Consider the following 25273-nt stretch of genomic DNA (forward strand, 5'->3'; position numbering starts at 1 on the left):
GCATTATTGTACATCTTAGTAACATATTCAAGTTTGTTGGACTTCTAGATCCAAAAACTAGAAATTTATAGAAAGAGAGCAAAAGAGATGTGGCTGAGTGGGTTCTACATAATATCAATAAAGGGAAGAAAGAGGAAATGGATGGTGAATAATCTAAGAGACAAATCAGAGTACATTTTTTAGTTTAACTTATTCATTACTCATTCCCAGTCCTCTGTAAGGCGACTTCTTCAATTATAAAGGCTAAAACATTAGAAATTCAAATGTCAAGTTTCTTATGCTGCTGGAAGTGAGTATATGACATCTTTTGTAGCAACAAAATAGAAGCCAAAATATGGTGGGGATTTCTTGGGAATGTTTTGCTTTACTGGCTTACATAAACCACCTTTCTTTTTTCTGTTACATCTGGTTTATACTGTGGGCATAAACCTAGAAGTGTGGTCGCCATATTGAATATATGAGTTCCCAAGGATGAAGAAAAATGCTGACACTAAAGATAGATCCTGGGAAGCATAAAATAAAATAAAATAAAATAACTTTTATCCTGATAAGATGTTTGAGTTGCTTAGATAGACCTTGGTTTCTCATTCCTCTTGTTCTTTTTATGGGGCACAATGAAATTACTGATTAAGACAATGTTATTTGAATTAATAAGTTGTGAGGATGTGAATAAACCAATGGCACAGAAGATTTTTTTAGCAGGGAGTGGGTAATGGGCAATTGAACTCAGGAACACTTAGCCACTGGGCCACATCCACAGCCCTACTTTGTATTTTATTTAGAGACAGGGTCTCACTGAATTACTTAGCACCTCACTTTTGCTGAGGCTGGCTTTGAACTAAAGATCCTCTGCCTCAGCCTCCTAAGTCATTTGGATTATAGGCATGTATCACCATGCCCTGTGGCACAGAAGATCTTTTTATTCAGTTCACAAATATTATGGAACTGCTCTTGACCTTCGGGAATATAGCCATTGGAATGATCCTTATACTAGTAATTAATCCTGCTATGTGTATCCAGAGCACTAGGCCATACTATATTAGCTTATTCTGTATTGTATATCAAAATTCATCAAGTAAACATGATTTACCTGGTCTGATGTCTTAACGTTTTGGGTATTATTACTTGTTGTGTAACAGAAATGCATGTGTGTACAAGTAACCAGTGTCTACAAAATCAGCTTTTTATACAAACCTCAGCCTCTGGCTTCTCTGAGCACATACTCTTCATGTGTCTCTGTAGTTCACTGATACAGAGTGCATCATTAGTAGCACAAGAAGAGAAGCACTCAGAAGTATGCATCTGAATTCTCTGAACTTTTCCCAAAGCAGATATTTTTCGTTTGCTCATATTCTGTAATCTTTGTTGTAATGAAATTTAGCTGTGAGTTCTACTTGCTATTGACTCCAGTGAATTCTTCTAGTGAATTATTAAACTTCAGCGTGATCATGAAACCCTCAAATCACTAGTAATTGCAGACAATTTCATTCCTAACAAAAAAGTTTTCTCTCTAAAAAAAAATTTCAATGAATAAGGTGAAAACTCAAGAAAAAATTATGCAATTCAGTGAGAGAGAGACATAGCAGGATTAATAAACATGCCATAATATTGTTCTTCTGACAAAATTTGCATGGAAATAGATAGTCATAAAATTCATCTGAAGGGTAAAAGGCTCTGCAGTAGTAACAAATTCTAAAAACACATAAACTTGTGGTTTGCTTAAATAATTCTTAAATTTAGTTGTTTGACTATTAGTTTTTGAAATATGCATTAGTAACTGCTGACAAAGGAATAATATCATCACTAAGAACAAGAATATCAGTCCATAAAATTCTTTATGACATTTATAAGTTGTAAAATCTTAGGAATTAAAAAGTTGCAGAGAGAATGCAAACAGTATGGTTTAATGCTATAGAAGCAAAAGATGAAGAAAAAGTTATTTAACATTAGACAGAGCTCATCAAAGACAAAGTAGCATGATCAAGCAGTGAAAGGAAGGTCAGAGAGATGATTCCAAGTTTGATAGATGATAGATTTTCAGCTTTTCAAAAGATTTTACAATTGTCTGAGCAAGTCTGTAGCCATGTTTTCTATAAAAGAAAATGAAATTAGCAATTGATGCAAGAGAAGAAAGGTACTTTTAAAAAACAGAAGGAACATTAAGATAAAAATATTAGCTTTATTAAAATTTTATTAAAAAATTTGTAGAGCTGGGCTGGGGATGTGGCTCAAGCAGTAGGGCGCTTGCCTGGCATGCGTGCGGCCCAGGTTCGATCCTCAGCACCACATACAAACAAAGATGTTGTGTCCGCCGAAAACTAAAAAAAAAAAAAAAAAAAAAAATTTGTAGAATATTTTTCCCGAAAACTTTGTAACAATAACAAAGGACATGACTGTGCTTTAACAAAAAGGAACATCTCCTGGAAATTATTTGTACAACTTTTGAAAAATGCCCTTTGGACCTAAAACTTTGAAAAGGAAAGGCAGAATTAAGAAGTCAGATTATTGCCATAATGTAACTGATGGCCACAAAAGGACAAATAATACAGCATCTTTTTTTTTTTAAATAATAGCACACATTTCACTGCTAAGCTTGCATGCCACATCAATGCCTCAGAGTTGTTTAAATTTGAATAAGTTAATTCAACCTGCCTATTTTCACAAAATTCAATAGAACATGACTTACATGACAAATAAAAAAATTTGCAAAAATAAATATATATTCATGCTGGATGTATGTTACTGTAGCATGTACTTATAGAAAAACCCAAAGAAATGTGAATTATTAGTGTTTATAGTGAACCTACAATTATAATGAGAAAAATTATATCAAGCTCTGAATGTCTTATGTTTCCATCTCAACAGCTGGCATGTGTCAACAGAGAATCTTCTCATTGGGTTAAGACACCCACAACTCTGATAGAATTGATACGGACAATAGAATGGTTTTTGCCATTATACTAGAATACTAGAGTTGCTTATTCAAGCACCTTCACTTCCAACACTCGTAGCTTTTTTTTTTTTTTTTTTTTTTTACATTAACACCTTCAATCTAGACCTGTTCTGACCAGTATGGTATCCACTGGATCCCTAGACCAAGTGAGCATCAAGGAATGTGAATATATATATATATATATATATATATATATATATATATATATATATATATATATATATAAAGGAACTACATTTTTAATTTAAATATTAAATTTTATTTAATAATAAAGTTTATTAATTTTAACTTTACATCTTTTTTACTTTGTTTTAGTGTATAAGATATTGTTTTATTGTAGTATACTGTTGGATTAAAAAGCACAACTGAAACTAGTCTGTGTCATTTGATAGATTTATTTTTAATGATATTCCTTACCATAAAAATAATATATATATTATGTTTATTTGAATATGTTAGGCAAATAAAATTAGTTGTAGTGTTATTTTAAAATCATGGTTGAAAATTAAATTAAAATGCTTAAAATTTCAAGAGAAATAAATAGTTTTAGGTTAAAAAGTAAATTTTTTAATTTTTAATTTTTTTAAATAAAGGTATTTTTTACACAAAAGTTAATACTCAAGTTTTATGTAAGTATTGCAGTATGAGACATTGAAATTACTACTTTGCTATGCTTTATCTCAACAGACTTTCCAATTTACTCATAAATGTTTTATGAATTCACCAACAATAGTAATGAACTCTTCACAGATATTTTATTCATATTTGTGAAAGAAGTATTATTACCCAGATGGGAAAAAAAATAATTGCTATACCAATGGAAAATGCTACAGCTATATTAAGTAGCAATTTGTATTGATTGGATTTTTAAAGCAAGAGGTTGGTTTTCTTCCTTTCTTGGTTTGTTTTAATCTACTAAATATTGAAAATATCTGTGCTTGGTTTTTTAAAGCATATTCTGTTTAAAGGGTCATTGTACCATTGTTAAAACCATACAACATTAAAAAAATTATTTATAAATTGATTTACTTATCAATTTATAAAATTGATGAAAGAATTAGGTGACAATAAATTTAATAAAATTAGGTCTTTGTCAATTCTTGTTGGTTGTGCAGCAGAACGTATACACAGATTTACTTTACTATTAACCAAAATTCAATATTATCATATTGTCATAAGACAATAGTAATGTTTGCTTAAACAAAATTCTTTAATCAGGCCAAAATTGGTCTTGTAGTTTATATTTTCTCACAAACAATACACTATAATTGAAGGGACTCAGTAAAGAGCCACTCGGGTATGAAATACTTATCTGTGACTTGATCAGATAGGCAGAGAGATTCATGTGTTGAAATAGAATTTTGGACAAAGTACAAATCAATAATGCTGATTTTAGATATTTTTATACATTAATTACTATTGAGAGATTTTCATTGTTATTGAAGGTACTCTGTAAACTGGCTGCAAAACATAAGAGAAATATTTAAGATTTAATTTTAAATTTATTTTTTATTGGTTATTTTTAGTTATATGTGACAGTAGACTCAATTTTGACATAATTGTAAAAGCAAGGACTATATCTTATTTTAATTAAGTCCCCAGGAACTTTCTCCTTCCCCTTCCCTCCCTTTGCTCCCTGATCCCTTCACTTCTCTACTAATATTTCTGCTATTTATCCATATTTATTGTATAATTCATATCGTGTGAACTGGAAAATTTGAAACAACATTTCTGCTTATGCACTTTGAATTTAGCATTAATAGTGCTGAATTTAAACAAGTATTACTTAATTTACTTAAACTTAGAGAGACAAAAATTTCAGAGTAGATTTTTTTATGTTAAAGTGAAATAAGTTTTTGTCAAGTAGATGAAGTAGCTGTGTCAATGTAGAGTTAAATACTAAATGAAAATGATCTTTTGATCTTCAATCCAGTTATTGTAAAATTTGGGGTTTATTTGAAAGAACCTTAGCATATGTGAATTTATATATGCTATAGTTTTTTGAAAGCAAAAACCATACATTAATTTAGAATGAAGTGCAGAATCTAAATTGAGGTACTCTGTAAGTGTAACATACCCTGTTTTTAAAAGATTTAGTATGAAAAGCAATGTAAAACACCTCATTGTTAATTTTTGCAGGTTACATATTAGAATAATATTTTGAATATATTGTGTTAGATAAAATATTATTAAGATAATTTTACTTGTTTTTAATTTTTATGTGGCTACTATAAAGTTTAAATAACATGTATCTTATAGTATTATATTGCTATTGGAAAATATTCATCAAAAGAATCTAATCTTTATTGTCTCAAAAACACTATTTCAAAAGTTGACTTGACTGTGGTGGCACACACATGAAATCCCAGCAGCTTGGGAGGATGAAGTAGGAGTATTGTAAGATCAATGCCAACCTCAGCAAGAGTGAGACACTAAGCAACTCAGTGAGACCCTGTCTCTAAATAAAAAATACAATACAGGGTAGGGATGTGGCTCCCTTGTTGAATGCCCCTGAGTTCAATCTCTAGTACCTACCCCCCAGTAAAAAGTTGATTTATATCATTCAACTTTTTTTTTCTTATGCATTGCATAAGAAAGTGTTGTTATGGTTCATGTATGGGTAGTGTTTTCATATGGTCCATGTATTAAGGTTTGTTTACTAGGGTTGTACTATTAAAAGGAAGTATGGATATTTTGGTGATTGAGCCTACTGGAAAATTTTTAGGTCTTTGGGAGCATGCCTTAAAAGAGAATTATGGGTCCCTGACCATTCCCCCTACCCAGTTTGTCTCTCTCTGCTCCACAGTGTAAGATGTAAACAGTTTTCTCTGTTATGAACTACTACCATGATATGTCACCCTTATCATAAGTCCAAACTGATTGGTGTTGTTCTATGTTTGACTTTGAATCTATGAAGTAAAAGCTAAATATAGCCTTTCTAAGTCAGATGCCTCAGGCACTTTGTTATAGTAACATGCAAGCTGATTAATACAGACATAATGACCAAATATTCTAAATTCAAGCTGAAGTTCATTAAGAATGTCACCCAATATCTCCTTAAATTTTTATTTAAAAATACCCAGATTTCAATTATATATTTGAAGTTTATATATACACACATATTGTGTGTGTGTGTGTGTGTGTGTAAAAACACACACTCAGTTTCAACTTCGAATTATGGTTAATATGTACTAGTATAATGTTTCAAACTTTTGAGAGACACTTGGTATTCCATTACATCAGTATCTAGTGGTCAAAAAATGTATTGTCCTAATTAAGCATGCTATTTATGATTTTGTAATAATTCTTAAATTTAGATACTTGACTATCAGTTTTTAAAATATGTATTAGTAGCTGCTGACAAAGGAATAATGTGATCCTTAAGAAAAAGAAAATCAGTCCATAAAATTCTTTATGACATTTATAAGTTGTAACATATTAGGAATTTAAAAGGAAAGAAAATTACTATTACCCATCGTGTTCATGTTAGAATACTTGCCAAATAATTGCAAATACTATATATTGATAATATTGTGTTATCCTTTTGATAAACATCAAAATGCCTCCGAGTAAACAATCAATTCTTTAGCTGAGTATATAAATAAGTTACAAAACAGTAAGTAGAGATGACTGAAATGTTCAATGTTAGGTTAGAGGGCATTATGGTTAGCAGTGTTTGGACTCTGTTATTGATTTTTCTCTCTTCAGAAAGAAGAGTTTAAAGAAGGTGTAGGCAATTTCATAATTGCCACTTTCCTGAGAGTAAGATATCTGCAATAACAAGGAACACTGATCTTAACAAAAGTGTGAGCTCTGTGAATGACTTAGTTCTTAGTTCTTTTGTTTATCTGAGTTCAGCTGTAATGAATTAATTTTTCTTCTTTCACTAAAACTTCTGCCAGGGACTTAAGGATCTGTTCATGTTCAATAAATGGTTTCATTGACATGAGAAGGAAGATAAATATTCTAAATGCAACTTGAATACTTTCACTTATTCTGGATAATGCCTAAAAGTCAGATGCCAAGCTGATAATTGCAGGATAATTGTGTATGAGAGAAACTTTGGTCATCAGCTACAGTTCAGAGTCCATATGATGATAGATTACCACAGTGCCTTCATCCATGGACTTGAAACTAAATTATTGCTACATGCAGCTGATGGGTTTCAGAATGCAACAAGGAATACTTTATCTCCTAATTAAATTTAAATTCACACTGATGTTTTTAGCAAATGATATTTCTGTGCTAGTGAGTGAGATTCTGGACGGCTCCCCAAAACGTGAAGCACAAACATAATACACAAACTAGAATTGTTCTACTTTAATTTCATAGTATTATTCTGATTTCATTTCACTGAGAATTGGCTGATAACTTGGACCAATTTAAGAGTTTGTGGTTATTACTAGCCCATATGTAGCCTTCATTGTAAATATTACTTTCTATTTTCATATATGTGCTTTCACTCTTATCCCCTTCTCTCAAGTTTACTTTGAGATAAGCACTGCACATAAAACTGACAGACTACAACGAATTCACTTTGCATTTTTCTTAGAGCTTGTAAATTTTCTAAAAATTCTGGTTAACATTTGTATGTTTTGATTATAGTTTTAGCTATTAGCTACAAAAGAGTGTTCAGGATATCCATCAACTAATCAATCATAATACTGTAGACATTATAAAAATGTATAGATGTTGTGAAAAAGTAATAATGCAAAACCAAAGAAAATTAATTTGTACTTCTTTAAAGCTTATAAAGCAAGGAAGTCACAAGTTTTGTTTAAACCATGAGTACAGAGAACAGAATTTAATATATGTTGTAAATGTTAATAAAGTTAAATCCAAAATATTTATGAAGGTTTTAGAATTTTAATGATTATTTGGAAGCAGACTCCAGAGGGTTGTAGAAGGTCCTCTTAGGGTTATTGGGCCCAGGATTCTGTAAGACTCTCCTAACCAAGACTTGACCAATAAAATACCAATAATATGAAAGAAGAGGGACACAGGTACTAAAAATAGTGTGGCATTAGTATATTAGCTAATCTTTTAGATAAAAATAAAAGTATCCATCTGTTGCATCTATGGATTCTGCTGGCAAAGAAATGACTTCATCAGTTGTACAAATAAAATATTGAAGTCTACCAAGATTTTGAAATAGTGTTCAATAAAATAGCAAAGTCATAATGTAAAAACAGCATCCACTATGGTATTAAACCAAGAAGATAAGGAAAGACAGTCTTTGTCAGACTCATGATAAAGCACCAGGACATCTGTATTTAAGTTTGGAAAATTAGTACTCTCATGCATGAACATTAAAAAACGCAGAAAATAGAAAATGAAAAGAAAACCTCAGATAAAGTAGTCTTATTCCATTTAAGGTATTAATTCCATGTAGATTTCCAAAAGATAATATGTGAAAACATGAGTTCATTTTGTTTACTTTTTGATTTCATATTTTTGTCTAAGACTGACTCTTAAGGTTGAAAAAATTGCTAATTATATGCATTATTAACAACTGGGACTCATATCTGACAATCTAGCACACCCCTTATGTATATATTCTCTTTATAACCAAACACCCTCATTTATACAAAATACCAAACTGCCAGGTCTGCAGATATGCTCTAGCAGAAATTTTTCCACTGGTTATACCTCTGTTTTCTCAGTGCCAGAAGGTCTTTTGATAACACCCATAATTGACCACTCTATCTTCATATACACACGTCATGAATTTACACTCTGGTCATATTTGAAAATTTTTATCTATCCAATTAAAATATTGAACAATGTTGCATATAGAACAATTCACATAGTATACAGAGATTAGTTGGACAAAAGAAATAATATTCATAAAATTTTTATATGTACTTTGCCCTCTTGTAAGAGTTTTAAATGCATCAAATTATTTAATCTCTATAATAATTGTATGAAGTGAAATATATTGTCACCATTTTAGGTAAGAAGAAACTAAGATACAAAAAGAACTAAATTTAAAGAAAACATTCATGTGGAAGTGCCAGGAAAGAAATAAAGACAGTGTAGTAATAGTCTTTAACATACTCAATCTTAGATCAGAATGTTGAGTTTTAATAGATTTTTTACTTACGATAGTTTTCATTTTAATAAGAAAAAATTACCAAATATTTCTTATGACAAATAGTAGCTAAATTCTATGAAAAGATTAATTCAGAATGATAAAAATAAGTAAAAATTAAGAAGTATAGATAATATTTTGACAAAAGAAATATACAGTAGATTGTCAAAAGTAATAATTTTCCATTAACCATTTAAACTATACTAGAAATGTTCATAGGTTTTCATTTGTGTCTGCTATATTCAATTCTATTTTATTTTTTGAAAAAAGACTTGCTCACTATATTCAGGAACTAAAAGATGAAGCATTAATTTTTACATCTTATACAAGAATGTCAAGGAAGTTTCATTTCAATATGTTGGTCTTTCCTTCCCTTATTATATATTTTTATTCCTTTCTATTTCATTTACTTAGGAACTCCAAAATTAATTGCTTCTCAGCTAATGAAATTTAGGTCAGAACACTTTTTCTAGTTAGGAATTCAACTAACAGCAATTCCCTTTTCTTTGCAATGCAATTCTCTGTGATTACCATTGTACTGAATTTGCACTTCAAAGGCAATGTAGTATAGTGGTTTTAAAACATAGGTTCAGGAATCAAAGAAATCAAAGGTAAAATAGAGCTATACCACTTTCTAGACAAGCACATGGTCATTTAATATTTATAAACAAAAAGAATTTCAAATTATAAACCTTGATATTATAGACACATTAATATATAAACATACATCAGTGGTATGTGTATACACGTGAAGTATACATTCAGGTTAAATGATCAGAATAAGTGAATATTTACTGATCCTTATGCCTTTTTGTTGTTGTTTTTGTTGATTTGTTTTATTTCCAAATTAGTTGGTTGATTTAATTTACAAATAAATTTGTTTAACTTTATAAAGTACAGCGTGTTTTTTGAAATGTGTATACAGATTGAAATGGTTAAACCAAACTAATTGCCCTACTTAACACCTCATATACTTCTCATTTATTGTGACTTCTCATTCATTGTTTCGCATTTTTTCAAGCACACAGTATATTACTGCATAGTATAGCTATAGTCACCATGATGTGCAATAAACCTCTTGAAATTATCCCTGCTGCCTAATTTGAAATTTGTATTCTTTAACCAATATGCATCTAATTCCTTGTCCTTCCATCATCTAGTAATTGGCATTCAATTCTCTACTACTTTGAATTTTATAGTTTTAGATACTGAATATAAATAGGATTATAGAGTATATGTTTATTTCCCATAGCCTGATAACCTCCACATTCATCCATGTTGTTGAAAATGACAGGATTCCCTTTTTACAAGGCTTAATAATATCCTACTCTATATATACACCACATTTTCTATATCTATTCATTTAACTTAGGCTGGTTTCATATCATCATTATTGAAAATAAATCTGTAATAAAAATTAAAGTATAGATATCTTTTCAATATAAGAATGTCATTTCCTTTGCATATATTCAGTAGTGAAATTACTAGATTATATGGTAATTGTAATTTTTAGGTATTTCAGTAATCACATTAATCTTTTACATAATAAATTTATTAATTTATATTCCTACCTAGAATGTATAAGTGTTCAATTTACTCCACAGCCTCTCCAAAACTAGCTGTGCTGCTCCTTTTTTAAAAAAATAATTAACATGTGAAATTTGTACACATTTACATGGTAGAATATGATGTTTTGATTCAAAATATTAGATAGTGATCATCTCAGGGTAATTAGAATATCCATCACCATAAACCTTTATCTTTCCTTTATTGTTAGTATTTTTAACATGCTTTCTTCTATTTTGAGATACATAGTATATTATTGATAACATGAGATACATTTCAATTTTATTTGTGTACCATAGAGCAGCAGAATTATTCATCTTAAATGACTGTATCATTTAGCCACAGGTATAAGTGCATTTCTCTGATGATTTTTTCCCATATATGTGTTGGTGATAAGTGTGTTTTCTCTTGATAAATGCCTATCAGTTCCTTTTTCTACTGTAATTAGATTATTTATTGTCTTGTTATTGAATTATTTGAGTTCCTTGTATATTTTGGATATTAGCATATTACCAAATGTATGGTTTATGCATATGTTCTCCCATTCCATAGGTTAGTGTTTCATTTTCTTGGTTATTTTCTTCAAAGTTAAGAAGGTTTTTAGTTTGGTGTAATATCCTTAGTCTATTTTGGCTTTTATTTTCTGTGCTTTTAGGTTCATATACAAAAAGTTATTACCCTCATCAATATCATGAAGCTTTCTTCTGATGTCTTATTTTTTAAGAATTTACAATTAAGTGGTTAATCCATTTTGAGTTGATTTTATATGTGGTGATATTTTAAGCTGTTCTTCTCTGTAGGCATATCCATTTATACCAATACCATTTGAATAGACTATCTTTTTGCATTGTGCTTTCTATGATTTCTGTTAAAAATCAATTGACTGTAAGTATGTGGATTTATTTCTGGGCTCTTTTTTCTTACTCATTGACTTATACATTTGCTTTTATGCCAGTCATATGCTGTTCTAATTACTATATCTGAATAGTGTATTTTAGAATTCAGCTAGTGTAATACCTCCAATATTTTATTTTTATCCAAGATTTCTTTGGCTATTCTGGGATATTTGTGAAATTTTAGGATGCCTATATCTATTTCTGTGAAAAAAATTCATTGGAATTTTGGTGAAGATTGCAAATAATCTATAGAGTATTTGGGGTACTATGAAGTGAAATAATATTAATTCTTCCACTTCATGAACATGAGATACATTTCAATTTTATTTGTGTCATCTTCACTTTTTAAAATATTTTGTAGTTTTTCATCATGGAAAATGTTCCATGATGTTTGAGAAGAATGTGTGTTCTGCACAGTTAGGTGTAATGGTTTGTGTATGTCTACTAGATCCATTTGTTCATAAAATTGCAGTTTATGGTCAGTGTTCCATATTAATTTTTTGTCTGGAAGATCTCTCCACTACAAAGAGTAGTGTCTTCTCTACTATTATTATATATAGTCTGTCCATTCTTTTGGATATTTTAATATTTACTCTATATATTTAGATGATGCATATTCACAATAATTAAATCCTCTTGATGAGGCAACATCTATGATTACATAATAACTTTCTTTGTCACATTTTGCAATTTTAAACTTAAAGTTCATTTTATCTGATATAGCATTTTCCTTTTGTTTTCCATTTGTTTACAATATTTTTCCAACCCTTTCTTTCAGCTTTTATGTTATGTCTGTCCTTAGAAGTGAAGTAAGTTTCTTGTATGTAGTGTAAGTTTGTCCTTTTTTATCCATTTTTTCACTTTGGTTTTTTTTTTTTTAATTAGAAAATGACATTGACATTGACATTCTAGGTAAGTATTGTTATGTAAGAACTCACTACTTTCTATACTTTCTACATTGTCATCATTTTATGTTCTTATTGAACATTTTTAGATATTCTTTGTAACCTGTCTGTACAAATATTTTGCATATTATTGAGTTGTCTTATTAATTTTGAGTTAAAGTTTCCTTAGGCATCTGAGTACAAGTATTTATCTTATATATGTTTGGCTGATATTTTGCCCACTTATGGCTTGGATACTGATTAGAATTATATTGAACATTAGAAGAATTTAGGGATGATTAACATGGAATATAAGTAGGCAGCCTATACTTCACAAGTTGCAATACAGGGGAGAACTTTCCTTAAAAGAGTATCATAATGAAGGCAAAAATAAAATTGTCATTTGGATGTAATTTGAAAGAATGCATTACCATCCTCCCAAATGCCTAGACAATTTGTATCAAACATAAATATGTGACACTGTACCTCTTTAGGAAAAATATGTGGATTGAGGAGGTAGGGAATGGCTTCTATAATGGAACCACATACCCTAAATCTCACTGATGTACTTAAGAAGTTATTCTTATTTGACGCCATCATATACATAGAGCTCTTATTAAATCATACATGATTATAGAAAAGTTTGGAAAGGTTTAAACACATGAGAGACTTCAATAACTAAAATCTTTCTGCCAACCCATGGTGGAAATATGAGTTATGACATTCAATATTGAAATTTTTGGAAAGTTGATTAACTGAAATTTAACATGCATTATACTGTACTTAGTGTGTGCTGACCTATACAATAATAAATAATGAATATGAATGAATGACAGAAATTGACATAGAATGGAAAAGTCTCCTTAAGGACTCATATACTTTGCTCACAAATGTCTCTGGTAATTTTAAAATATTTGTAATGATTTAGATATGAGGTTCTCCTAAAAGTTTATATTTTGGATAATGTAAGAATGCTCATAGGTGAAATTATTATATTATGAGAGCTGTAACCTAATGAGTAGATTAATCCACGAATATGTGTTAAGTGTATGGTAACTGTGGGCAGATAGGGTGTGGCTTGGGAAAAGGGGTCACTGGAGTTGTGACTTTGGGGTTTATTCTTTGTCCCTCGTTAGCAGAGCCCTCTTTCTCTCTAATTCTCTCTCTCTCTCTCTCTCTCTCTCTCTCTCTCTCTCTCTCTCTCTCTCTCATTTCTGGATGTCATATCCTGAACTGTTCTCCTGTACTATACACTTCAATCATGATGTTCTGCTTCACCTTGGGTGCAGAGCAATAGAGTCAGCCAGTCATAGACTCAACCTCTAAAATCACAAGCTAAAATAAACCTTTTCTCCTCTGAATTGTTGTTTTCAGGCCTTTGGGGTACAGCAATGTGAAATTGATTAAAGCAAAAATTGTCCAAGAAGCGTGGATGTTGCTGTGACAAAGCTAACCATGCGGCTCAGAAACATTTGAGCTGGTTTGCAGGAGAAATTTTAAAAATTGGGGGACACAGGAAAGGGCAACCTTAGAATGTTGTAAGCAGAGTTTAATGGGTAACTCTGAAGAAATTCAGAAGTCCATAATGCCAATAAGACTGGGGACTCTAAAGACTGGGCACACAAACTTCCACAGGGGAAGGTGTACTTTACTAAAAATTGGACTAGAAGCCATTCAAATTGTATTCTTGCAAAAAATGTTTTCTATATTGGATTTAAAGGTGATGAACTACTTAATCTTGTAGTTTTTAGCCAATTTTACTCTAATAATCAGGAGCAGAGAGCAAAGCATAATAGTTCAGTTTTGCTAGAAAAGTACAAGTAAAACTGCAGTTAAGAAAGTTGAGTTGACTAAAAAGAGTATAGATATTAAAGAGATGCTAAGTACTTTACCCAGAGATAATAGAAATAATAGCTTGAAGGCATTTCAAGAATTGACAAGACCACACTCATCACAGGCTCAAGGGAATAAAAGTGAAACTTACCCTTGAGAAGAGACTAGAGTGAAACCCTGCTTCATGGAGATGAGGGCTGGGGTTTGGAAGATTTCTCACTGTATTCAGCCACCCAGGCACCTAGAAGTAACTACAGCTATGGTGTAAGGAAGTTTGGCTACTACTTTAGATGTCAGAAAACCTTAGTATCAACCTTATGGTTCACAGGAATGCAAGACACTGATATTAAGGGGTCAAAGCGGTTTCTAATAATATTTAATAGGAAGACATGGGATGCCAATCAAAGTACAGCAGGGAAGAAATCCCTGCAAGCAGGTCCTGAGAGGGTAATGCATGAAGATACAAGAAAGAAGCCAAAACTGCAGTAGAGAGCCCTGAGAATAGGAGATGCCAGTAACATGGAATGTTTTTCATAGAAACCTGCTGTAGTTGAGTATAAACAAGATAAAAGAGAGGCCATGTAGGCTTCAACCAGCAAAGCATGTTTCTTTTAATGTAAGGATTATAGGTAAACGACACAGAACAAACTCAGGTATTAGATGAAGCGTCTCTCTCTTGGCTTGAGTTTTTTCATCTTTTAAATGCAGAGGGTGGATATAATGACTCATTTCTATGAACAAAAGATTAATGCCAAAATAATTGTAAGATACATGGATGTCATATATATCCAAGGAATATCAATTTAGGGACTAGCAATTTGGTGAGAATCAGAGAAGAAGTAAATGAGATTTTAACTCAAAATAAATGTTATGAGATCCAACATTTCCATGGTCAGAGTTTATGTGAGTGTTTACTTGTTAAGCAGCATTCTAATACTCAATTCTCTTTTACAGATATTCTACTACACTGTCATAAACAAATATAAAACAGTGAGAAAGAATGAGACAAGAAAATAATACATAGACTAGATTTTCTGAGATCCTAAGCTGAGTCACAGTCTCATCCAGAATGTTTTTCTAGTCAAGAAAGCTACCATGGTTAGATGGCCTCCAAATCAGTCCCTGAGATGGAGTTTGGTTGCAATAAGTGGATTAAGAAGTGCCATTGAGAGCAATGCCTTGGCACAGAAAGGAAAGTATGCAGGAGGGAGAAGAAGAGGTCAAGGTGTAATGAGGTTATGAGGTTCAGCTACCTCTGTAAGAAGTTCTGGAACTTGAACATTCCAACATCTCTTCTGAATAGTACTAAAATTGGGCCAGAGAGCTTAAAGCTTATATTGGAATACCAGGCAATTATTAAATATGGGATGCTGCAAATGTGAACACTGTCACAAGCCAGACAATTCTCCAACTCTGAGACAATCTCTGAAGAGGTTACATTTGAGGTTTATCTTCTGATAGCACTCTCTAGCGTGAGGCAATACACTTTACATTGAAGGGAGAACTGCAAAGCCCATCAAAATGAACTCCGTAGTCCTTCCTTTGCAGCATGCTGATTCACCTCTTCAGACACACTCTGGAAGCATTTTCTCCTAGATTACAGGCAAACTTTACTTTTAGGTGAATTTAAAATGAAGGATTCAAGGAGTGCTCTACATTTTCCAAAGCAGCAGACTGTCTCAAGATGCAGCAGGTTTTCATTGCTTCTCATCAATGTTATATATTTTAGATTCTCTTTACCATAGTCTAGCACATTTTGGTGAAATGTATTTGGCAAAAGCACCTGATCAGTGAATTTGCACATTAAAACAAATAAGGTGGGTGAATGCAGGATGTTGCTCAGTAAGAACTTTCTCTTTAGTCAATACTTATAAGGAAAGAGTAAACGCTATCATTTTTTAAGAATTTTCATGCAAACTTTTTGTGAATAATCTGACTTTTTCTTGCTCTTCTCCCACACAAAAATACTAATTGTTAAAGTATGAAGTGTGATTCTTTATTAATAGCAAAAGCAATTAAAAAAACAAATTCAGTAGATCACATCAAATCATGGCTTAAATAGTAAGATTTATTAGCAATTGTAAACAGTTTCTTTATCTCAAATAATTTAATTTTTGATAGGATAATTCCAACAAAATAGCATCTGTAATACTTCGTTATCTTATCCATATCAGGATTACTTATTTTTTTCTCTCATTCTCTAACCCCCATCACAGATATAAATAGACAGAATCAACACACAAATACACACATACATGCTATGCACAGCCTCATATCTGAATATTCTCACCTAACATAGTCATCCTTCTATATCTAACTCTTGTCCTATAAAAATAGAAATGAACATTTTTATATAAAGCAGCAACAGCATTTTGGCTTCATTGACATCAATCCATAGCTTTCAATTAACCTCTGCTATATCAGAAACACAACATTAGTGCCCACTACCCCCAAAAAAAGCTTTTGTAATCTTTGTAATTATTCCAAATTCACTCTTTCCAATATTTCTAATAATTATATTGTATATTGAGAGCTAGAATGCTTTATCAATGTAATTTCAATTGATAAATCATAATTATATATATATATATATATATATATATATATATATATATATATATATGGAGTAGAATGACATTTTCAGATATGTGTATGCATTATGGAAAGATTAAATCAAGCTAAGTAACATATCCATCACCTCACTTACCCATCATTTTTTTTTCCTGGAAGGGATATATACAAATACTTTCAGTAATTTTAAAATAAACTTTATAATTAGGTATGATCACCTTGCTGTACAAGAAATGTCAAAAATTTATTTCTTTTGGTATGAAATTTTATACTCTTTGATCAACAGTTCCCTACCACCTTCCTCTCCTCAGACACAGGTAAACACCATTTTATTCACTACTTCCATATATTTGACTTTTTTTTTTTAGGTTCTCTGTTCTTTTTTTTTTCTTTAATTTTTCTTGTTGGTTGTTCAAAACATTACATAGTTCTTGACATATCATATTTCACACTTTGAGTCAAGTGGGTTATGAACTCCCATTTTTACCCATATACAGATTGCAGCATCACATAGGTTACCCATCCACTGTTTTACATATTGCCATACTAGTGTCTGTTGTATTCTGCTGCCTTTCCTATCCTCTACTATCCCCCATCCCCTCCCCTCTCCTCCCATCTTCTCTCTCTACCACCTCTACTGTAATTCATTTCTCCCCCTTGTTTTTTCCCCTTTCCCCTCACTTCCTCTTGTATGTAATTTTGTATAACCATGAGGGTCTCCTTCCATTTCCATGCAATTTCCCTTCTCTCTCCTTTTCCCTCCCACCTCTCGTCCCTGTTTAATGTTAATCTTCTTCTCATGCTCTTCCTCCCAACTCTGTTCTTAGTTACTCTCCTTATATCAAAGAAGACATTTGGCATTTGTTTTTTAGGGATTGGCTAGCTTCACTTAGCATAATCTGCTCTAATGCCATCCATTTCCCTGAAAATTTTATGATTTTGTCATTTTTTAATGCAGAGTAATACTCCATTGTGTATAAATGCCACATTTTTTTTTTATCCATTCGTCTATTGAAGGGCATCTAGGTTGGTTCCACAGTCTTGCTATTGTGAATTGTGCTGCTATGAACATCGACGTAGCAGTGTCCCTGTAGCATGCTCTTTTTAGGTCTTTAGGGAATAGACCAAGAAGGGGAATAGCTGGGTCAAATGGTGGTTCCATTCCCAGCTTTCCAAGAAATCTCCATACTGCTTTCCAAATTGGCTGCACCAATTTGCAGTCCCACCAGCAATGTACAAGTGTACCCTTTTCGCCACATCCTCACCAGCACTTGTTGTTGTTTGACTTCAAAATGGCTGCCAATCTTACTGGAGTGAGATGGTATCTTAGGGTGGTTTTGATTTGCATTTCTCTGACTGCTAGAGATGGTGAGCATTTTTTCATGTACTTGTTGATTGATTGTATGTCCTCCTCTGAGAAATGTCTGTTCAGGTCCTTGGCCCATTTGTTGATTAGGTTATTTGTTTTCTTATTGTTTAATTTTTTGAGTTCTTTGTATACTCTGGATATTAGGGGTCTATCTGAAGTGTGAGGAGTAAAGATTTGTTCCCAGGATGTAGGCTCCCTATTTACCTCTCTTATTGTTTCTTTTGCTGAGAAAAAACTTTTTAGTTTGAGTAAGTCCCATTTGTTGATTCTACTTATTAACTCTTGTGCTATGGGTGTCCTATTGAGGAATTTGGAGCCTGACCCCACAGTATGTAGATCATAGCCAACTTTTTCTTCTATCAGACTCCGTGTCTCTGATTTGATATCAAGCTCCTTGATCCATTTTGAGTTAACTTTTGTGCATGGCGAAAGAAAGGGATTCAGTTTCATTTTGTTGCATATGGATTTCCAGTTTTCCCAACACCATTTGTTGAAGATGCTATCATTCCTCCATTGCACGCTTTTAGCCCCTTTATCAAATATAAGATAGATGTAGTTTTGTGGATTGGTTTCTGTGTCCTCTATTCTGTACCATTGGTCCACCCGCCTGTTTTGGTACCAGTACCATGCTGCTTTTGTTACTATTGCTCTGTAGTATGGTTTGAGGTCTGGTATTGCTATACCGCCTGATTTTTTGAGATTGTGCACATACTGAGGTCATTCAGTATTTTTTCCTTCAGTTTCTGGCTTATTTAATTAAGTATAATGTCAGGTCCATCCATGTTGTCAAAACCTTCTGTTTTAGGTTTAATTGTATTCCTTCATTTCTGTATACCACATTACTATATTTTCTTTATTTAATTATACACTGGTGAAACTAAGATTGACTCCATATCTTGGCTATTGTGGATAATGCTTCAATAAATATGGGAGTTGGTGGTCACTGTTGGTGGAAATGTATGTATAGATAGCAAAAGAGGCCTGGGGCTCCTATCCTTAGACAGAATATCATTTAGGTTTGGGTGGATCTAGGAACTTGGTTCTCAGTACATCACCAGTCAACATTTAATTGAAAAAAGTTGTTCACTGTTCCTAGGTTAAGCAAACCATATGACTTACTCTACATCTGCTTTTCTTCTGGAAATCTAGAATTTTGGAACATGCTAGACAAAGCATGCTGATGTGACCCAACCCTAATAATACCTTTACTTGTCTACCTCTATGGGGTTTCTCTCAGAAGAAACAACACACATATGTTCCTGTAGTTCCTTATGGAAAATAATGAGTTCTGTGTGACCCCACATGTGAAAGTTGAGAGCATAAATAAGCCAGAACACTGGTTTTTCAGACCATCTATGCACTTTTCTTCTACAAATTAATTTCTAATAAATCCTACAATTATTACAATTATATGCAGAGTCTGTGAATCTTCCTACTAAGTCTTTAGACACAGCAGTGGTCTTCAAGACCCCTAACTCGACTATCATCTCTGTGTATTGCTTTCTTACCCTGGTCATACATTTGGTGATTTTATATGACTATGTTTTAACATTATTTTTTAGATTTCATTGATCTACTTTCTGCCATTACAAAAATAATATCATTTTATTTCTATATTAAAATAAAATGAACTTTATGAAATATTCTAATTTCTGGTAACATTATAATAAACCTAGATATCAGCTATTTACTATTTACCAACATTGTTCTTGGTTCTTAGCCATCCTTCTCAAATTTTCATATTGACACTGTACCATGCATTCTTATGAAATTCATTTATTAAGTCTAATGATTTGTATTCAGATCTTTAAAATTTTCTAAGTTAAAAATTATGCTATCTAATAGTAATGACAGCTTAATTCTTTCTACTACAAGATTAATATAATTCTTTCTTTCTTTTTTAATTTACTATATATATCTCCCTGCTTCTCTTCTTGCATGATCTAGTTGATTGGATTCCAGATATTCTTAATTTTACATTTTTGATGAATGAATACTTTTATATTCCCCTAAATATTCTTGAATGTTTCTCTGGGATGTAGTTAACTCAATTATAAACAGTCTGATCATTTTAGATCTTTCTTTTATGATTTGTTAGCAAGGACCAGAACAGGGTTCTCTCTGGGTTATTCTTTACTATCAAGGCAAGACCTTCTTAAATATTCTACCAAATGTTCTTTGAATTTTGAAAATTTCCACTCTGCTCTAGACACAGGCACTATTCCATGCACTGTCTCATGTATTTTGGTCAGGTATCATTTTTCCAGTATCATTTTGTATGTGCTGGCTATTATACTGCTTAATATTTGAGAAGAACTCACTGAAGACCTATGGGGTTTCCTAAAAGTACTCTCCCCTGCTATGTTCTTCAAAGTGTATTTATTTCAGCCTCCTACATTCTCAGCTCTATATCATCTACTCAGGTTGTTCTCTGGATTCTGCCTGGGCTTTCCACCCTATAGTGAAGCCTGGACACTAGGCAGCATCTTTAGTTAGAATGTGGCTCCCATTGATTTTTACCACTTAATAGGATTTTTTTCTTTCTTTCCTTGAATTCTAAGCTTGAAAACCAATATTTCACTTATTTTGTATTTTAATATTGATTGTAAAGTAAAATCAATGACTTTTACTTCATCTTGTTTAAAAGGAGAAATCCCGTCCAGTATTATATTAGTATATATTCTAGTAGTATTAGAATAATGGGTCTTGTTAAATTTATAATTGGGAATATAGACCTTATTTCCATGCCTACAACAAGAAATAACATTTTTATAAATTTTTGAAGGTGTAATTAACTTTCTTTGCTACTGTGATTATTTGAAAACTTATGAGACATTCGTTAAGAATTCAGTTTTAAGGGCTGGGTTTGTAGCACAGTGATAGAACACTTGCCTAGCATGTGTGAGGCACTGGGTTAGATCCTCAACACAGCATAAAAATAAATAAAGATCTATGAACAACTAAAAATTAACAATAAAAATAAAAAAAGAAATTCAATTTTTGAAGCAATAGTGATAGAAAAAAGGAATGAGTACCGTCCTTTAAGTTCATAGGCTATAAAATAAGTTTCAATATCAAGTGAATATATACAGGAATGTTCACTAGGAGAACTGATCACAAAATTTGTTTTTGATGCTTATTAGGAGGGTCTCTATTTCCACAGTGATTAGTGTGAACATTAACACTATTACTCCCAATGTTTTTGCATGGTTCTTTTCCAGGCTGTGGTAGGCTTGTCACATGAATAGAATGCACTAATCAGAGTGCAGCTGCATACTGTAGGGGATCCTTTAAAGAACTCTGCAGTACTCTTTCTGGACACTGCTCTCTTTGGTAATACACTGTACTGTGAACTCTAGCTTCTTTGACCTCCCCCACTTTTCAGCCCACAGAATCCATTCACCTTTGCTGGGATGCCTTCTTCCTGGGTAATGACCTCACAATAGCAAGTTGAGGAAATAATTGAGCACATATTGTCTACTACCTGCTACTTATGGGTAGCTAAATTTCACTGCTCTGTGTTCACCTTATTGTATATCACTGATAGCTTTTGCCTGTTTCTTTCTTTCTTTTTTTTTTCTTCAACCTGGAAGAAGAAACACCTAATCTACATTATTTCCTCAGTGTCTGAAATGATAGTACCACCACAAGATAGGGTTGTAATATTTTCATTATAATTTAGTTCAATTGTTTTTGAAATTCTACTTAACTTGTCTATGGGCTAACTGGAAGTCTATGTATAATTTTAAACCTACCTCAGTTTTATTTTTACCTCTACTGATTGGTTTATATATCATATATACTGTGGCTAGAAAGCATTATTTTAAAATTTTAACTCAGCAAAATTTATTGACAAAAGATATCATTTATCTTGGTACTTATCCCAGGTGCACTTAAAAAGAATGTGTAATTTACAGTTCTTGAGAGTAAACTAATAAATGCCAATAGGTTAAACATTTTTAATATTGGTGTTTTATATAATTGAAATACTTGACCAATTGTGTGTCTTAATGTTCTATCAGGTAATGGATGATGTATGTTCACATGTTCACCTGTGTTTGTAAATTAATTTTTAATATGTTGAAGTCTTGTCCAGTGTACAGTGTTTTAGGGTTAATATTTTGGGATTGTTATGTGTGTGACTTGAAATAACTATTATTATAGAATATCTCTAGATCTGATAGGGCTCTTCCTTTTCTTTGATAACATTATAGCAGTACTTTTTTTTCCTTTTTCTCAAACTCTAATTTTTTTTTCTTTTATTTCCAACCTTTATGCACATACTTAAGGTTTATCTCTTTCAAGAAGAATATACTTAATCCATTCTGAAACTATAGCCCTATAATTGTAGTGTCTATGCACTCATATTTAATATAATTATTGGCACATAGAGATTTAATTCTCCTATATTATTTCCTGAGTACTATTTGTATCATCTTATCTTCCACCATTTCCTCATTTTTTGCTCCCTTGGGAGTTAAAAAAGTGTTTTTTGAAATTTTTTTATTATTCCCCCACTACCATTTACATTTACCTTCCTTATTTTGTTATGATTTCTCTCAAGCATTTTTATATTTTTATTATTGTATTGTAGTTATACATAATAATGGGATTCATTTTTACATAATCATATATGCATGGAATTTAATTTGTTCTATTTTTGTTCCCAGTGCTTTCTCTGTCCCTCCTCTTTTCCCCTTCCTCTACTCTACTGGTCTTCCATATATATTTAGTTTTTAATTAATATGTATATATTTAGTATATTTATAGATATAGCTAAAAGTGAAATTCACTATGGTATATTCATATATTTACATGGTGTAATTTTGTCAAATTCATTCTATATTCTTCTCCTTTTCTCATCCCTCTTCTTTCCTCCTCAATCAATGTAAATAAGGAACACATGAGTTGCCCATATTGAGCTCAAACTTGCCATTCATTTGCTGCACTCACCAGAGTGGAATTAAAGGCATGTGCTACCATACCCAGAACTTACAATGTGGAGAGCCCCAATAGTAACCAGTGTCTGACCTTGGGAACCCTGATGACTTCATGGCTGTGGCATGATTGGCGACTGGGAAAGTTTCTATGCAACGATGTAGGATGCCCAGTTGCTATTGGGATGCTTTCCATGAGGAGACTCTGTTATGAGAATCTTATCAGCTTTGACCTTATTCTCAGGCACACAGCTCCTGGGAATGAAGGAACTTTATTGCTGAGATAACCATGATGTTTCACTAGTTCCACTGCTCCTGAATCTGCCCCCAAATTAGTAACTTTTAACAATGGACATTCTTGAGAGCTGAACAATGCTCCTAACATTGCACATTGCAACTGTAGAATGTAACTGAGGAAAGAGCTGCATATTGTTGCTAACTTTGTAACTTTCATAATTTCAAAGAAAAATGATTGCATAGTCTTTATTCTGATTAATGAGACATATATAATAAAGATTGCTGCTGTAATTCTTTAGACCTGCTTCTCCAACAGAGAGCAGAGCTCCACAAGATCTTAGCTGTTTATCTTCAAGATAAAGGGTTTGACTCTTTATTTCTTCCAATCTCCCTTTGCCCCTCGCTGGAACTTGCTAGTTTGGCCATGCTGGTTATGGCATTGCATAACTAGGTCTTTTATGTGCTTTGACCTGTAAGAATATATAGTAGTTTCATTACTGCCAGAATATGAAAGTACCTGCAAAAATTTAAATTCTCGTTTGCATAGTCATGTGCCATCTTGATTTCAGCAGATAATAATCCAATGTTTTCTACTTTGTCTGCTTGCTTAATGATGAATTACTTTATATTCCAAAACTAAAATCCACTTGAAATATTGAAAATCGCTATCCTCAAGAAGCTGTCACATCATCAACTACCTATGAAGGCTTTATTGAAGAGATGCAAACAAGTCTGAACCTTTTATAATGTGTTTTGCTAAAAGGATTAGTAATGAATTAAATAATTTAGAAAAACGTTAGATATATGAGATTATTAGGAATTTTTTGAAAATGGGAAGTAACAAGTTTCTAGAGTATAGGGAATGTTCATGAAAATGTAGCATATCAGTAAGTTTTTAATTGCTTCAAATAATATAAAAAGAAAATTTCAATTTATAGTGTATTTAATAGGGAATCAACAAAGATTTTTGAAAAAAATAAAAGCAATTTTATCTTTCAAAACATAATAATATATAAATTATTTTTGTGGTTCATAAGTCAAGAAATGAAGGATTCAGCTAGATAAGTGATATGAAAAGTAAGACTTGAGAAAGTGATAAATGTTTGTGCTTTGGAAGCAGAGTAGTCTATTGTGACTCAGAAGTTTTATATATGTGATTGGTAAGATATGGATACCATTAATAAGATATAAAGCAAAGAAGGAAATATTAGTTTGGAGAGAGAAGAAATTTTGAACTTTTTGAACTTGAAAGTTTGAATTTTAATTGGACCATGTAGACTATGTTAATAATTGATGTAGCTGATAATTTTAAGGAAGATGTTGGAAAAGCAGAGATGAGAGACTATAAAAGGAACCAGAGGGGATCAACTCACCACTGTAATTGTGAATGGCTATCTAGAGTTAATATGGGAAGAAAACTGGAGAGACATTTTTCAGAATATAGAAAGAAGTACCATAGAAAAGTTAAAGAAAAATTATTTGGGTTGGGGGGAGGCTGCAGGAAAGATGGCTTAAACACAAATGCATTCTTGCTGATTTCATTAACATCATCCACCTAAAATGTTCAGAGTGACCTTATCAATTATTTTGGCACCTATGGTTAGATATACTTTGAAAAAGACCATGAAATTACTTATAAAATCTGATCACAAATATGTCATTCTAACAAAAATTAAAAAAAAACATTTTAAAAACACAGGATTTGATTAAATGAAGAAATAATGTTTACATAGAACAACAGTTTCACACTTCTGATTGGGTAAAAGATTGTTTATTAAGACAAGTGTATAAAACCACACACTGTGAAAGGTTTCCCACTGTATATAAAATTTTGTCTGCCGTTTCTTTATTTCCAGATATAATTATATTTGCTTAACTAAAGGACAATTATAATGTCATATGATATGTAATTTTTCTACAAAAAAAAAAAAAAAAC

Source organism: Marmota monax, unplaced genomic scaffold (assembly GCF_021218885.2).
Source record: "Marmota monax isolate L192 unplaced genomic scaffold, Marmota_monax_Labrador192_F-V1.1 WCK01_AAM20220418_F8-fsc00279, whole genome shotgun sequence".
NCBI lineage: Eukaryota > Metazoa > Chordata > Mammalia > Rodentia > Sciuridae > Marmota > Marmota monax.